Source organism: Polypterus senegalus, chromosome 9 (genome assembly GCF_016835505.1).
Source record: "Polypterus senegalus isolate Bchr_013 chromosome 9, ASM1683550v1, whole genome shotgun sequence".
NCBI lineage: Eukaryota > Metazoa > Chordata > Cladistia > Polypteriformes > Polypteridae > Polypterus > Polypterus senegalus.
The window spans coordinates 153,163,679-153,182,509 of NC_053162.1; the positions used below are offsets into that span (position 1 = coordinate 153,163,679).

Consider the following 18,831-nt stretch of genomic DNA (forward strand, 5'->3'; position numbering starts at 1 on the left):
TAAAATAATTTCTGTTCACAGCTGATTGGTCACATTATTACAAATCATATAGTTTTATTTCTGAAGTAATTCAGTAATGTAATAAAAATAACAAATGCAACTTAACTGCCCCAGTATGAGTGAGTTTGGATGTGCATTTGACATCACATTCTAGGTTAGTTTTTGCCTCTCTATCGAGAGCTTCCACCAGATCTGCGAATGCAGACCATCATTATCAAACCCCACACTCAGTACTACCATCTATCCAATTTAAGACAGGAACTAAAACTGTCACCTCATCTAAGTTATCATGGGAAGTTAGATCACACATCCACTTTCACACTTTAGTGCTGGCAGTTAGTCAACCTAACTGGGATGTCCCATATAGTCAGCATCAGGCACAAGGCACCCAACTATAATGCAGGACGAATTCACATAGAGACCTCTGCGAACTTACTTTGAGCCAGTTTAAAACTGGTGATTGACCTAGCACACACATCTCTGGAATATTCCTCCTCAAAACTGCAGCAATCTTTTCCTCCTTTGTTAAATTTAACAGCACAGAAATGGATGTAAGGATATTTATCAAGTGCCAAAAGTTAACAGAACATAGCATTCTCAATCTCACTTAATCCAATTCATACCTTTAGGGTTTTAGAATATTCCCTGGGAAAATAATGCACAAGGGAGAAACAAACCCTGAATGGTGCACCAGTTCATCAAAGTCCGCCATTCACATATGGCTACTTTAGAATCTAAACAAACATTCTCATGCGTGTTTTTGAGAGGCTGGAAAAAAAGTGCACTATCTAAAGGAAAACATGCAAACGAGAAGGAACCAAACATGAAAATGTCAGCAAAGACTTGAGAAAAAGACAGATATAAATACATTTCAAGGAATCTAAACATGAGGAAGAAGATAGCTTTTAAATGAAAATCTTAAAAAAGCTCCCACTCTGTGATTCAGCATTAGAAAAAGCTGCTTCAGAAAATTTTAATGAATGAATGAATGGAGCATCAACCTTAATAAAGGGACAAGCGTCTGGTTGCTAAGTCTCCCTCATTCCAACAGATAGTGCATCACAAACATTTACAGGGGGTCCTCGGGTTACAACGTTTCGACATACAACGTTTCGAGTTTACAACACTCACTCCCATAAAAACTTAAAAAAAAAAAAAAAAATTGAGAAGGATAAAGCTAAGCATTTTTTTACACTAATTTTTTCTGTTACTACAGTACAGTGTACAGTATATTTATGTCCTTTTCTTTTTTCTCAGGCTTAGATTTTGTGTTTTTATGTTCTAGATTATGATTTTGCAAATGTGTTAAGATGGGTAAGTGACTTAGGCTAGAGTGTGTTTAGACTTACACCAAAATTAGGGTTACATCACTGTTGTAGGAACGGAACTGTGTCATAACCCGAGGACACCCTGTATAGTAATAAAGTGCATTGCATTTGCCTTTCCAACAGATGGTGCATCACAAACATTTGTAGAAACACATTTTATTACTAAAAATGTTTGTGATGCGCCATTTGTTGAAATGACAAACGCAATGCACTTTATTATCACAAGGTACATTTTAACAGATGGTACACTGCAAAAGTTAACATTGAGTTCTACATTGATTTGTTAGATTTCTACCCATCTATGACTGGTGGCACAGCTAATTAAAACATGGGAACTTACAAGAGTTTTTCTGGTTTTCCAAATTATATCAGTGATTCACTCATTCCATCTCCTCATGTATTAAAGCATGGGTGGGGGGGGGATTATCCTTACAGTGTCTGTATTTGCATTGCAAGAACATAATTGAAAATTTCAGGTAGGGGTATAAGGCACAGCTTTAAGAGAGCCATAGTTGCAACTCATTTCTTAATTAGAAGACAAATCTTGCTATTAATAGCATGTCTTATATTTAAAATTGCTTCTTTTTTTTTCTTTTAACTCTTCGTTAACTACAAGAACTAACATCTAGAATAAAAACTGGCTATAGGAAACAAATGCCTGTTACCCTAAACTGCCAAGGGTAATATTCAATTAAAACTGATGCATGTAAGCCAATTTTCATCTCCCCATTTCTGTAACCAGCTGATTACCCAAAATTTGTAATAAACATGTAAACAACTCTTTCGTTCTATAAACTTGTCTATTCTGATACTGAGCTATAAGGAGTCTGTGTCTATATGGGAGTAAGGTAGGAAACTCCTCTTGACAGAATGGCAAACCACTGCTAGACATACTGACACATACTGTACAGTATAACCAATGCTATTTATGAAATGCCAATATAAATTAAAAGATATATGATAAGATCAGTTTTGAGTGAATGTTACTTTTGAAATTAATTTACCGGTAGTTACATTACTTATAAGAAAGAAACACAATATATTAGTTATTTATTATAAAATTAAATGCAATACAATGAATTACTTGTGTGCTACTTTTTCTTCTTTTGTATGAAAAACTGCACATTTCAGTAGCCAGTATTTGTTATTAAGTCCTAACCACATAAATCAACCTTCACGACACTGACCAGAAATAAAGACAAATGTGATCATTTTCATGTGTTTTATAAATAAGTTGTGGCTTGTACTGGGAGTCTTACAGACTCCAAACCCTTGACACAACCTTAGAAACATGTCTCTGAATTCCCCATTACACAACTATAGCACACGTCACTTTCCCTCCACTCCTTTCAGGTGAGCTTAGATCAACTCCTCTCCTGACTCTGGCTCCTCACATGGATAGAAGTAGCCATTTTTATGCCAGACCAGGAAATGCTTTAGGAGTCAAGGAAGAAGAATTACTGGATCAGCCCTCCCTAGCAGCTTCTCCTGTTGGCTCCCACAGAGCCCAGAAGGGCTGCCCCAAGTGGCTGCAATTCCCAGCATACCCTGCAGGCACATGAATGGGCATACTGGCCTAGGAATGCTGCCACCCAGCATGTCAGAGGAACATGTACTCTTGGTAGGCCTCTCTGCTAGGCAAGGGTACAGGGTTTATCCCAGTTGTGAACTAAATAACACCCGTCTTCTCTTTCTATCCCCAATCCAAGCCCCTATGATTTGTGGTATGAACACTAGCTTCAGCGCCATCAGATCACAGTGTTTCAAAATATCTATGACAAATAAGTGAATTAAAACTAAACTGACACTTTATTTCTAGGTTTCAATTGCTGGATTACATGCTACACACTCTTTTCTGACTAGCTGTGCAACTAAGCCCTGCAAAGGACTGGCATACCATCCACCACATCTGCTTCTTGCCTTCTTCTGCTGCTGTCTTCCTGTGATCCCAGACTGGGCAGATTAAACTCACACCACAGCACATACAGGGTTAAATGCACACTTCAAACTTTTGTTCAGTTTGTTTCACTTGATCGCATGATATGCATGTTCTTAACCTCATCCTTGATAGCTTTCACCAGATGGTCTGAGCACATGTTACACTATGTTACCCAACAGCAGCAGGCAATGTCGTTATAAAAAAGGCAATACTCCTACAAAATCACTGCTTAAATTATTTAATTAATATTAGTGAGATTTGTATTTAAAAAGTCAACATTCAAATAGTATAAAGTGTTTAAAATGGAAAAGAAAATATAAATGAAATTTGGCCAGTCCATGCATCAGTATAGGCGCTTTTCTACTGCATAGTACGGCACAGCACGGTTCAGTACAGCTCACCTTGGTTCGGCTCAGTTCGGCTCGGTTTGCGTTTCGACTGCAGTTTAGTACCGCTTTAGAGTGGGCGGGATTATTCACGTGTCGTTATAGTTGCGCCGCCTCTACTGCCGTGACACCGTGGAACTTTTACAACAACACGCAGACAATGACAACACTTTAGCTCGACGACGCGCAAGGTTAAGCATCTAAAAAAAGCACATCACTAGCTAACTTTTATCACTGTTGCAAAGCATAAAATGAACTTAACTGCCAGTGTAACATTAAAATGCTGATTCTGTATATTACAGATCTTCCACATTTTGCAAAAAAGTCGCCACAACAGACCATCTGTTTGGACATTTAACCGTGCCTCAGAGTGGTGGGATGTGATTGTTCCCGGTTTTACAAACACTCAGTGGCTGGAGAACTTTCGAATGTCTGAAGAAACATTCATCCACTTATGCAACAAACTGCATCCAGCAATGGAGAGACGGGACACAAACTTCCGCGTGTGTGTACCTTTAAAGAAAAGATTAACCAGTGACGCAGTAATGACGATTTTCTCCGGCCAATCAGTGACCAGCAGAGTTTACACGTCACGTTTTGGTAACGGTTCGGTGCGCTTGGAACATCGGCTGAGGTGGTACTAAAAAAAGGACCAGGTACCAGGTACTGTTCCCAGTGGAAAACCCCCCAAAAGTGAGCTGAACTGAACCGTGTCGTGCCGTACTATGCAGTGGAAAAGCGCCATTTGTGCTTCACAGGTTCCTACGTTATAACCTGGCATGATTATGCTTGCAATAGAAATTAACTTTATATAGGCTGCCAGTTGACTGGTGGACATAATGATTTACATCCCTAAAACTGGCAAATCCTGAGGCATTGATGAATAACAATGGCATGTGAAAAGAACATTTAAACAGCACATGAACATTGACCATTGAACTCTGATTCCTGGAGCTGTGAGGAAGCAGCACCAACTCGTGTGCAGTTGTTCTACCTAAATTTGGTCAATGTATAATTAAAAATGGTTTACTGAATAACCTAGCTTAAGCATGTATAAATCACATTTCTTCTATTGATGGTTCTTTTCTAATTGTAAACTAAACAAATAAATCTAATCTTCAGCTTCTTGCTGCAGTCCAAAAATCATAAGATAAAAAGGGCTTGTCCTGTTGCTTCACATTTTAATAGAAATATGGCAGCAAACCTTGACTCATAGATATAAATGTAGCTTTAGATTTACAAAAAACTGTAAAAAAAACATTATTTCTAAGGCTTCTATCATCAGCAAATGTATTTGAAATTAACACAACAGACACATACATACACACAGAGCACATACATACCATACACACATAAAGGAGGTAACATGGTGCAGTGGTTGGTCAGCGGCTGCCTACAAGTCCAGATTCCTGGGCTTGAATTGTAGCCTCTGCAATTAATTAGATGCAGCAATTAACTAACACATCAGCCTTCAGGATCTCTGAGGGAAAAATCTGCAGATGAAAAGAAAATGTGCAAATTCCACACAGACTGAGAATAGGCTGAGATTTGAACTGAAGGCCCTGGGATGGTGAGTCTAGACAACTGTGTGTGCCTTTCATTTCAAAAATTTTGCAGTAAAACAATGCAGTTTGGTTCACTTAATTTTAACATTTCTCACATATCATCTTTACAACTAACACTTGTATATAAATAGCCATGCCTGCCGTGGACCTGTTGATTGTCTTCCACATATTTATTTTTTAACTGAAGCTGAGACATCTCTTGTATTAGTGGAGCTATAGGCACTTGTATAAAATCAGAAAACATATAAGAGGAAAAATGTAGGAATGATGAATTCATGGTATAATACAGAAGTATGGTTCTGTCACTTCAGTACATGCTGGTAGAGAGAATTATATGAATCATCTGTTATATACACGCAAGTACGCTGTCAATTCAGTATTCTCTAACTACTGTGCACAAGTATACTATATGACACAGAGATCACATATTTAAACATATTCAGCTACAATCTACACCAAGCAGCCACTCTTTTCAGGTTTACCGGCTTAATACTGTAGTTGATCGATTCCCCCTTATGTCTAAATTCAACAATAGATAGATAGATCTTTATTGCCATTGTCACTTTTACAAAGGAACAATGAAATTGAACAAGATACGGACTACACAAAGTGTCACAGTGTGATACAGTGATGCATGCTGGCTCCATTATGGCTCAGATTTGCTTGGTTCAAATTACCTAACAATAGACTCCGGCTCCAAACAGATCTTTGCTTCTTATCCCAAAGTACATACATAAATGTACTGAGTGCTAGAGACTCAGGAGGCTGACACAATAAGCTGAATTCACTGCTATGTTCTTGGAATCAGAGCCTTGCAGCGTGTAGCACAATCCTCATCATTAAGCTGGCCCCACCAGCCTACATTGCTGGACCAATACATGTTTGGAGTGTTCACTTTATTTTAGTTCAGTGAACCACAAGATATTTTTCCACACCTCTGGGAAGCACTGTGATCCTTATTGAAATAAATTCTTGTTCACACTGAGAGCAGTGTACGTTATTTAGGTTGTTCTCTGCCATACTCCATCACTCCAAAGACCACAACAGATTTTGTGTTCAGATATGCTTCTTTTGACATCAAATGAGTTGACTGTAGCTCATCCATTACTACCGTAAGTGCAATAGGTACTAGCCTTTGTTGGCGTCTTTCACCAGAAGTCCATAACTGATTATAGGATTGTAGGCAGCTCCATGTTTTTTAGGTGGTGCTTAAACCCTGCTTGTGTTTCTAAAACAGCTATTCACTTTTTTTAGCGCTCCTTATTAGGAATAAAATGCAAAAGACAAAATAACCAGCAAGCACTTCTCTGTCTAACTTGCTTCCATATATACCTGTGCACATTCATTGAGGATTACCTGGTTTAATAAAATATTCAGAAGGAAATTGAAGAGAAAAAAACTAAAGGACAGAAAATTACTAATCCGCTTCAGTCCACAAATCATCTGGATGATATCCTTGAAAAAGAAAACTTCTATGATATAAGAATGACCGGATAGGGCTGAATAAAAACTATAGTAAGTCATAAAATGAAATAATATCTGTTATTATCAAGGATTGGTTTCGGCAATTGGGTTGGAGTAAAAATCTGTAGCCAGTACAGACCTTGCAAATTCTGTACTCAAGGATGCATTTACTGACTGACAATATAGAAAATGATTGTTTTCCACTTGTTTTATTGACAAAGCCAGCATTAGGTGTAACCATATCACTGTTTTTAAGACACTAGAAGATAGATGTCTCAGGAATTCAAGACTATAAATAAGAGAATGTGACATGTATAAATAGGTGTATCTATTAATAAAATTTTCTGAACTCACAAATTCCATTTTTAGTGCCTTGAGGATCTGTAGCCTATTTGGGCAGCACTGGACACCAGGTATGCCCGTGTATCACACAGCAACAGTCACTTATACTGAGCTAATTTAGAGTTGTTATTCAATCTAAACTGCACATATTTGTAATACAGAAGAAAAAAATTAAAATATCCAGAAATAAAATCCCCATACACAAAGGAAGAGGATGCAAAATAGTAGCCAGACTGAAATGAAAAGTGTGGACTCTAGCAGTGCTAACCACCCACCATACCGGCATTCTGTATCTTAGTAATTTATGTAGAAGGATTACATTTGGAGGTAATTATGATGAAAAAAAGAGAAGTCACAATTACTAAAGTACCCTTCACCTAGGGAAAAATGCAAAGCCCCAAGTCATTAATCATACTATAAAAGCTGATGTTTCTTCCAAACCACCGTCTTACCATTCTTACTCACTGATACAATACTGACAAACTGCAGGTTCACCCACCATGCTTAGGAACACAAGCCAAAACCCAAATTCCAGTTATTAACCCAGCATTAAAATATGTTAGAAAAATATAGTACTTATAGTATGGTACTTAGGTTAGAACTATCTTATCACACTATTAGTACTTTTATTACTTAAAATGGTTAGTTACTGCATTGGAGGGATTCAAAATGAGAACTGGGTAATCTTTCTTTATTTCAGCCACTTAAGGAAATAAACAGGAGCAATAAGTGATGCAGATTATAGGGAATCAGAAACTGAGAATGAGCACAAAATTTGTGTATGGTACTTTTGTGATATAACATCTATACACGTGTGTCTGTACTAAGACAGTCGTTGCCATGTTGCTCTGTAAATTGTGCAGTTATGGAAGGAATCTTGAAAGATTTTTTTACTAAGGTATGACATATTGAAACACAGAAGACTAATGGCAAATCTTAACTCAACAGACAAAACAGTTTTTGGAAACGGTTTAACTGCATGCTAACTGATCATCTTCTAGATTTTGAATGGAAGGAAAACAGGATAAAACTCCAAAAAATTATATTTCCATATTGCCAGGGATTTTTGATCTTTGATAATCACTCATGCCAAGCATCAGCCAGGGGTCTTTAACTATTCATTTATGTGTTAGTTATGCATTATAATAAAAGTCAGCATTAGTCAGTAGCGACTAATTAATCATTGCTATACAAATCTTTACTTATATGTATAAACAAACACACAGGCACTCTTTAGGTCCAGTGCAGAGAGGAAAACGAGTTGAACCCTCACCATCTCCCACCACCACTACAACTATTTTCACTACACTATTCCAGGGGATGCAGTTAGCTGTTAGAATGGAGAGGACTGGCATGACTACAAAGAAAGGAGTCGTCTACCTGAGCTGATCGTGTAGTGGTTTAGAGGGTCAGGAGTCCATGCAATACCTTGTTTTACACTCTCTGTCTCCAGATCTGCCACAGGTGGAAAGAAGATAAATATTTAATAAGACACGATACCATACTGTTTGACTGTGAAGATAGGCTTTGGGGGCAAGAGGTAAGCTGCAAGCTCATTTTCAATATTTTTCAATGTCTTTTATCATCTGTTTGTTGGACATTATCTGTCTGGGACTGTGGTGGAAAGAAGTGCACACTTGTAAAAAGAATTATTGTTTCTTGAGTTTTCCTTGACAGCTGGAAAATTAACACTACATATAATTTAAAGTAACAATGTTTTTCATACTTTATAATTTTATTTATAAAGTAGGCCACCCAGCAGTTCAAAAAAGTAGAAATGTCAGCTACTGATAGCATACACAATCTACTCAGGTCATTTCTAACTCAAAAGCAGATTACAGCTGAACATGGACACATGGATTTTATTAAAACAGAAAGATTCAAATATCTGGTTAAAATAATTTAGTAAATTATTATTTGGTCATTTTTCACACCAAACTCATTGACTCTATGTAACATTTTAGATATGTTCTTCCATAAGGCTTAGAGACAGACAGATACACAGGAAGCAAAGGTTGGAAACAGCTAAGAAAATGGCCAAAAAGCATTGACAAAGCCATCAGAAAAATCTGTTGACCAAACGACACACACTTAAACGTATCTCTCTCTGTCTCTTATTGCATACATATGTAGCATATTGGGGGCTGCATCTTTACATCCACACATTCATTTTGTAGCAGAGATTGTAGTGTGGTGGTAAATGAAAATGAGAGTGCTCTGTTATTTAGTATGTTACATTCTTTAATAAAACTGAATGTTTCAAAATCTCAAAAATGTATAGATGCACTGGAGAAATTCTAGTATTGCACTTTACATACTGCACTATATATGTGCCATGGAGCTCAGAAAGCAGGTGGGCTGACAGCTAGTCTTTCTGTGTGCTGTTCCAGAAATTGCAGTAGTTTGGGGGGTCCCTGCATTTTTTCTGGGCACATACTACATATGTTCTACCCACAGGGGACCACTAGAACACAGATTTTATATATCTATCTATCTATATTTATATATATATATATATATATATATATATATATATAGATAGATATATAAAATCTGTGTTCTAGTGGTCCATGCTAGGTTATCACATCTTCTACCCTGTGGGTAGAACATGTAGTATGTGCCCAGAAAAAATGCAGGGACCACCCAAACCACCAATCTATATATATATAGATAGATAGATAGATAGATAGATAGATAGATAGATAGATAGATAGATAGATAGATAGATAGATATAAAGAGGACAGGCAGACATCTCAGAACCTGAATGGAATTCAAGGCTTTTTATAAAGGATACTTGAAGTTTTGGTATAAAGACTACCAGGGAAAGACTGCTATCTAAATGCTGCAAAAGTTTGGGTGAGAACCTTAATTTTAGAGAAAGATTACAAGTCCACCCTTTCCTAATATCTGGCAGAGAGGAGATGTTGCTGGACTAGCAAAAACAAAATGGAGGTAAAGGACGTGGGGTATTTGTGGGTGACACAGGTTACCCTTTGTCTCTCATAAAAATCAGGTTACCCAGGACTTGAACTGTATCATAGATGTTTTCAGTCCATTTTCCTCTTCAAAATCTTTGTCCCCAAAGTTTTTTGTCAGTAAATGGTCTTGTGCTTACAAACTCAATATATACATTGTGATGGACGGCTGGGTTCCATGCCCGGCCGGGAAGCCCCTGCTACGTATGTTCTGGGGGAGCAACTTTGGACAGCTCAATACCTCCCATGGGACGCTTGGTGGCAGCCTCCTGGGCCGACAATGATTCCCCAGCCTCACACCTGGCTCCATGGGAGATGGAGTCTTCCACAGCCTGGTTGGGAGCTGGGATGGCTGCTAAGGGGTGCTACCGAGTCTCAAGAACCTGGTTGGACCCAGAGGTGCAATTGGGACCAGGTGGTCAAGCACCTGGAACACTTCCGGGTGGGCTATAAAATGGGCCAGCCACCACCACTGTCAATGGCCAGAATCGGGAGGAAGAGGGCGAGGTTGCCTCGGAGGAGTGGTGGTGCCAGAGGAAGGGTTGTTTGTGCTCTGTTTAAAGTGCTTTGGGACTGTGTTGGGCCTGTGGGACACGGGGAAGACATGCCCCACGGATGAAAGAGAAAATAAAAGACTGTGTGATTTTACACATGCCTCTGCGTCAGTCTGTGCCAGGTCGGGCGCTATATAGCACCTTTATCACAACATTAATACACAAGACATGCTGTACATGTGTGTGTTTGTGTGTAAGTGTGATAAAGAGTGTAGGAGGGATTGAAAGAGACATGCACAGAGACACAGCACTAAGACACATCAGTAGATGGAAGACGACAAAGAAAAGTGAAATAAAATAAAGATGAAGAAAAACAGGTACACAGCCCAAGTCTGGAGGGAAGATGGGAGTGAGCAGGGAGGATATGAGGAGTACTGTAGATGGGCTATAGAGTTGATATACAATAATGGGTGAGCCTGGATGGGTTGATACTGCCAAAGACTTATCTATTTTGGCAATTGCACAACCAATTAAGTGCCAGTGTTGAATAAACTCCAGGTGAAGGTTTGTCACATTTGATTAAAGGTTGCCCAGGAAGTAATTGCTCCATTGGCACTGAATAAGGGATTGGTAGAATACAAGAAGAGATCCTCAGAGATCAATAGGTGATGACAAGCAGCTCCTGCTTAGACAAATTTGGGTTTTGTAGGTTATTATGGACAGGATGAAGCACTGGAGCTACTAAGTGCCCATTAATAAAGAATTGTGTCTCTGGCATTTAAGAATACCTGGGTGCTCCAGATGGTACTTTGGTGGTGCATTCCCAGGACTTTTAGAGGGCATTCCTGATACCAGAAATAATAAAGGAATTGCAATGGAAGTGGCCCCTAAGTGGGGTTTGCTCCATGTCAGTGGCCCACTGATCTTGAAGTCAGAAGTTAAAGTAGGGGTTTAATGGAAAGGGAATTTTGAGGTCAAAAAATTGAAAGAGAAGACCAGAGAGTAAAGGAAGAATGAGAGGTTTTTAAAATGTGGTCAAGGCCACATTAAGACCCACACAGGCTCCTGGGTGACTTAACTTGAGAGGGGAGTTTTGGTGTGCGAATATTTCATCGTAGCACTGGGCTTTGTTTCCCCTTGGTTAATTTGGCTTGTGGACACACAATCGTTTCATCAAGCTCCTCACAGGAACATTTTAGCATGCAGATATACCATCATTTCATGGTGCATAGGGGTGGCGGGGTTAGTGGTGGTGGTTAATAATGTAAAGGCCCTTTGCCGTGCACCCAGAACACCCTCATGGTATATCCAACTCTAGATGTTGTAGTTTTGGATGTTGGGCTATCAGTGAGCTGATCCCATAGATCTTGTACAGATAGGCCCAGTGGGGAATTAAGGGTTTTTCTCTATTTACTTTTAATGTACACTGCATTCTATTTTTTAAAATCCCTTCTTAGGTTTTTTGCTTTATAAATGCTATTTCTTTTGATATATATTTAGACTTTGACTCACTCCATTCTAGGTTTGGGTGGCATACAGAGGAGCAACTCTTACAGTATATTAAAAATTCTATACAGTCAGACACAGAAGCATGGAAAGATGTAGAAAGACGATCAAATGAGCAGACATAAAAAACTGACAGACACACTGTTCTGAAGTAGAAAAGATCAATAAAAACACATAACAGCAGGCAAAGACGCATTAACACAAGAGTTTAAATTCCCAAAGGTCTTTTATATCTGCTATGCTTTAAACATCAATGAAAAATTGAAACATCAAAACAAACTAAAAACCATTTCTTAAACCACAAAACTGTAAGCATGTGCACTAATGGCTAGGAAGTCACCTCTGGATGCTCTAAGGTTCTACAGTGTAACCCACAAACTAGTCAGCTTTATTCAGGGGAAATCCAGATAGTGCCTCAGAGTAAACTGAGGGTACCAGTACGTACAGGGTGGGAAGAAACTCCAAGATGCATTTCGTAGCACAGAGCTGGAGGAGGCTGGGAAGGACACAGCAAAGAGAACAGGTAATGAAGGCAGGGTAGGAAATTTTTAAGGAGCAAGTTTTGTCCTCTCTGACTGAAAGTCTGGTGAATTTTATAACCAAAGAGGGGCATTTTGCAAAATATACAAAATAAAATTTTTCCTTATCAGAATAGTGAAAGAGAGTCATTTAGTTTCATCAATAGCAGAATCAATAACTTAAGCAGTGAATAGATTAAACTTCACTTTTTATTTATTTAATAAAAAAAAAAAAAAAGACACACTATACTGAGGTTGCTGAGCTTGCAATGAAGTCAAAGTTGTTATCGTGGGCAAGAAAGTCATGAGGTGTGCACCATGAGGATAGTTCCACACCCGATCCACATGTATACCTCACTTCATTTTACTGAGCAAATGTCGTGCAGCAGTCTGGCTGCTTTATAAAGGACTGATGTATCTAAGCAATTTAAAAGTCACTTTACTTTTATATGGTGACTGACATCAATGTAGACGACTTGACCCACACTTGTGGACCACAATTTCAGAACTTTTAATATAAGTTATTTATTGTTATTTCTTCTTGCTCCAGGATAATGTATTCTGTTGTTTTATTGTGGGTCTTTGGAAGGCTTTACGCTCAGAGAATGAGCTCTCAGAGGCAAACATCTGTTGATTTTTGATTCCCAGCAATTCTCATTTCAGAATCAATGATAGTCTTGTGTCTCCAGTCATCGCACAGTTTTGAGCCTAGAATTTTGTTGCAGAATGCCTTCTGTTTATTGAACAGTTAAAAGTCAGGAATTTTGGTAGCTGTATGCCTTCTGATAGTTGACTTCTGGCATTAACCACAGTTTTACGTTTTGGTTTTGGGTTCTCAGTCTTAAGGATTCATCCTTCAAAATATCTGGTCTTTATGCTCTTCATATGTTATGTCTTCAGATTATAAACTCATAACATTCTACTTCTCAACTTTGTTTACAGTTTTAGTTTCTTGGTTTCCTCTTTTCCTCTTGTTACTTGATCTTTGTTTTCTGTTCCACTCAGGCTCTTTATACCTTTGGGTGTACAGGTGCTTTTACCAATGACCCATGGAGCATCAATGAGAAGGGCTGTGCTGATTGCACTTGCACATTAACTAGCAATCAGGCAATTTCTCCATTAAACACTCCTGGGCCACAGAACTGCACCTACATCCAACAAGTCAGAGCCTCACTGTTTTTATTAAAGAAGTCCAACACCACCACAGAACCCTAACTCGCTTCACCGCACAGACAAGTGAAATTAATAGAAAAGAAATTGGTCCCATTTACCATAATAATAATTACAGACAAGTGAAATTAATAGAAAAGAAATTGGTCCCTTTTACCATAATAATAATTAATAGGAAGTGTTCAGACGCATTTAAGGGAACAGGCTCTATAGAAGAGGGTAAATTAAAAAGGAAATGGCAAAAAGAAAAACGTATTTAAAGCTGTGAGAAAGAATACAAATACAGTATTTATGAATTTCTTAGAAATATTTGTACACGTGATAACTAAACAACTGAAAACAAGAAAGACTTGCTTTGAAATCAGTTGGTATTAAAACCTGCAGCCTTGAAGGTACCCAACACCTGAACTTGAAAACCCCAACTCTAAAGCCATTTTTCTCAAATTCAGTTCTTTGTCCTGCTGTATTTGCAGGTTTTAGCGTCACAACTTCTGGTGTGAGTTGGACTCCTTCCTTAATTAAGCAAGCTGCTATTGCCCAGTTTCTGCATTTTGATGTCAATAAAGAAATTATAAAACAGTGTTGGCTAAATTTTTCACTGGAATGTAGCAAACATTTACATATGCTAGATGAGGATTATTTCATGTAACGTACAGCTAACATAAGCCAGCCTGTTTACTAGTGCTGAGTATTGAAATCTGCCAAAGCGTTTTACGCAGCAAATATGCTGTGTTCAGCAGTGGACTTGTTCACCAAGTATTTTCCCAGAAATTTACCATGAACATTTTTTTATCCTCTGCACCATGATGCTCTGTAAGGCCAGTGTGACATCATAGAGCTTTAGAGGCAGAACTTCCAAGTAGGCCTGTTGTAAGATAGTTGCCCATCAAGACCAATTCAGTACTCCTGATATATTTCCAGTCTGCATGTATTAAAAAAAAAGAATTTAACAACTTGCAGTATTTTCATTTGAGAGCTACATTATCTCAGTGTTCCTGAACCACTCACTGGGTCACAGCCCACATTAGGCTCACTGGCTGCTGCCATTGTTTTGCGGTCAGTCACCTAAGCCTGAAATGTTTTCTTCTTTCTTTGGACAGTGCTCATTTCACCAAAGGGACTCCCCCACCACCTTTCCCAATTGCACTCATTTTCACCATATGGGCGGTTTGCAATGGCTGCTTGTGGATCATCAATGGATTTAAAAAGGCAAAATTGGGTCACTTTAGCCGACGTGAATGAACATATCATGATTCCTGCCACCAAATATATAATGCTGATCCCTGTGAGCTGACAGCACAGCATGGCTAATTTGCATGCATGATTAGCCATGTGTCCAGCTACAGTCTCAAAACATGCCTTAAAGGATACCTCTCTCTCCCATTTCTCATAACAGAATGAGACCCCATTAAATAAAAATAATAATAAGGAAAGATTTATTAATACTTTAAAAGACTTTACTTTCTTCGGAATGGAGGAGAAATGTATGAAGCATCTGAAAAGATACATGGGAAGCTGGGCCTGGAGCTGTGATTTCAAACAATTCAACAAGCCAGTCCTACATAGCTTAGCCAATGTGTGCCCCAAGACAAGAGCTCTGTAAGTGTGATGATCAATATTGTATTTAACTATTGTTCATTTGTGGCCATTTGTTGTACTTTGTTATATTTGTTGTATTGTGTTTGTAGTTATCATTCTGTCTGCATCTTTTGTCATTTGAGGCAAAATGGCACAGTGGTTAGCACTGTTGCCTCACAGCTGAGATCACATGTGCCCACAATAATTGGTCCAGTATAGTTGGCCGATGCCTTTCTAGCCCTCAGGGACATCAATAAATGGATCAACCTGTCTTTATATCAATTACTCTTGTTGTAAGTGACAAATTACAATTGTTTTATAGAGACAGTGATGGCCTTAAGTGATTACAACAGAACATAAGATTATGAAGCCCACTTTAGCTGTTTAAGCATGTCAGCTACCTAAGAGATCATACAAATAAATAATGATATAAAGTATTTAAAAATCATATAAATCAATTGGACATACAGGTAACAACTGCAATTCAAATAAACACTATAATCATTGTAATCATATAGATGGATGGATAGATTAAGGAAAAAAACATGCAATTGATAAACACAGGCAGAGAGGCAAATTAAAAAAGTCAGAAAAATAATGTAAGAAACAAAACATTTCTGAATTTTTTTTTCTAAACTTTATTTTGTTTTACAACATAAAATAAACCTTCGCCTGTTTGATTAGAGCATCTCAATCTCCTTATACGCAGACCAAGAATAAACTACAATAGCTTATGTGATGAATATTATTAGCATTGCATACAAGCTTGCTCAGTTTAACCAGGTCACAAATAAAAAAGACAAGTATAAATTATAAATGGACTCCGAAACAGGGTTTTATCCTAGTCAGCACTTGTAATGCCTTTCCATTAAAGGTTCCACACTAAACATTTCAGCAGTAAATTTATGAACGTGATTCCTCCATTTTTTAGTACTAGGATATAAAAATATATGATGTCATTTTCTTCTTCCGATACTTTAAGATAAAGATAAAAATGATGGACACATGAAAGATTTTCATTTCACACCTACAGAGTAAAATTGAGTCAGCACTTATATGAAACTTCATGGCATTTTTTTCATTCTTTTCTTTCTTTCTTTTTTTTTAACCACAGCTACCTATCAACCTCAGGTAAAATCATTAGACAAGCAGAACTTAGGGAGTCTTATAGTTAGTATGGACACACTGCTAAGAAGACAATGGTCAGTGAATTAAGTTATTGAATTAAGTATGTTATACAAAAACTGTATAATTTTCAGGATTTTTGTGACCTTAAATGAACAACAATAATAGAATGATTCATTAAAATTGTAAGAACCACCATGAAAAAGCTTAATGTTTATTCTAAAATCTCCACTGGCAAAGTTATTAAAACTCCATAGTCAATAATGCTTAGTCAGCATCAACAACTTTAATATGAACAAACATTATTTCAGTAAAGCCTTACACTTGACCCTTATTCATTACTTTAAATTATACTTAACTTGATCTATTAAGCTCTTCTGCCAAAAACATGACTCACGCAGCAAGATGCCCTTGACAGTTCTCACAAGAAAAGGCAAACGCTGCAAAAGCTTTGCCTTATGCAAGTAGGAAAGGCTTTACAGTAATGCTCTAGACTGATGGTGTTTCAAGTTAGATCCCAGAATCCTTCAAACATACTAAGGAGAAAACGTTACTGAAACTTGTCCTATCAAATAACCAGGGGAAATAATGTATGTAGGTTCTAGATAAGCCAGCTTTTGGGGCCATAGTGCTATATTATTAAAGTGCTTGCTAATAAATACTGTGTGTGTGTGTATGTATATGTATATATATATATATATATATATATATATACAGTATATATATACACAGTATATACAGTATATATATATATATACAGTATATATATATATATGTATATATATATATATACACACACACATATATGGTATATATGCCAAGAACATGAACACTTCATCAGGATGTTACATATTTCACACAATATTAATATAATGATCTTTGAATACGGAGCAGCATAAGTGACAGTTGTTAAAATGCAAATTGTAGTGGGATGATAGTAAAGGAGTCCAGAATTTTCAAGAAAACAGCAGTTCATTAACAGTCTTTCTAATAAGATGCACAACTCAGTAAAATATTTACCAATATGTTTAGCCAGGTTAAAGATGCATATGCCAGTGAAAGTGTTTTATGGATACAAGTTAATTTGGAGCACCATCACCTTGAGAAAGAGGTTTGTTGAGGTCCTACATTTTGCAGAAAAGTCATTGATTATTCACTCCTCACACAAAGTATCACCTGCAAGACCTACTATGAAAGTTTTCTTCAAATCTGTTGTGTGAAATGTGTCTACACTATGACATTTTCTATTTGTAACATTACAATCCATTAAACTACTAGTTGGTAAACAATTTTATTACATGAAACAAGAGGCCACAGTCATCTGCATTATGCTTCTGGTTTAGGTTTCAACTTTACCTCATGTATACACACATATTTCATATACATATATATATACACATACATATACATACATACACACACACACATTATATTATATATATATATATATATATATTTTTTTTTTACTAGAGGCCAAGTAAATTTTCCTCTTTTACACTTTTTCTAATTATTCCAGCTACAGACCACCAATATAACCTACAAGTCATTTTAGTGTGGGTTGTTGGGCTCCTTTAAATTTGACAGTTTAAACTCCACAGATTTCAGCAAAATAAAACAAAAATCAACCTATAATGTAAATAGATTTAGGAAAACAAAGAATAATAAAACAGACTCATACAAAAATAAGGCAGAAATGCATTCATTTTCAGTGGGTTTACTGAATGTCTGGCTGAAGAGAGGTACCTGAAGCCTAAAGTTCAATATAGGAACTAACTCTGAATGAAGCAAAAGTCCACTGCAGGACATATTCTTTGACACATTCACAGCAGATCACTTTATAGCTGCTAGACAACATGCCCTACATGGAATGATCAAGTCCACAGTTATTGTCATGTGTAAAAAGTACAATGAGATTCTCACTTGAATGTTTCCCATATACTAGTAGCAATAGTTGAACACTAACAGGAAACAGAATATAAAACTGCTCTGTGTGTATGTGTATATATACAGTATATACACATACACTGTACATACATTCAATGTAGTTTTCTTTTAACGTTAAACACTATTATGACAAGTTTTAAGGTAAAATGCAATTCTAAATGTAAAGTATGAAATGCAAGAATACATTTTACAAATTACTGAAAACAGTAATTCAAATTTGTACCAATTATGACACACATATAAAGTACACACACACACATATTCTCTATCAATTCACACACAGAAAACATTGTATTGTATGTAACAGTGTATGCTACTTGTTCACTCAAATAATCTGCTTCTCCACATAGTCAATCATGTGGTTACAACTCAGTATATACTGTATATTTACAGGATCTTTTAGAGATTCATGTCAGCTGCAGGAATGTTTAAAAACTCAACATGCATCTTGCTGCTTTTATGTTCAATTTTCTTATATGTTAAAGAACAGAGCAGT

The 18,831-nt window shown here is 37.1% G+C and overlaps 1 protein-coding gene across 1 annotated transcript in view; it reads right to left on the reverse strand.

The window, feature by feature from the left end:
- The window catches only part of arhgap32b (Rho GTPase activating protein 32b), a 225,311-nt gene that overhangs the window by 117,295 nt on the left and 89,185 nt on the right, over positions 1-18,831 (reverse strand). The window lies entirely within an intron of this gene.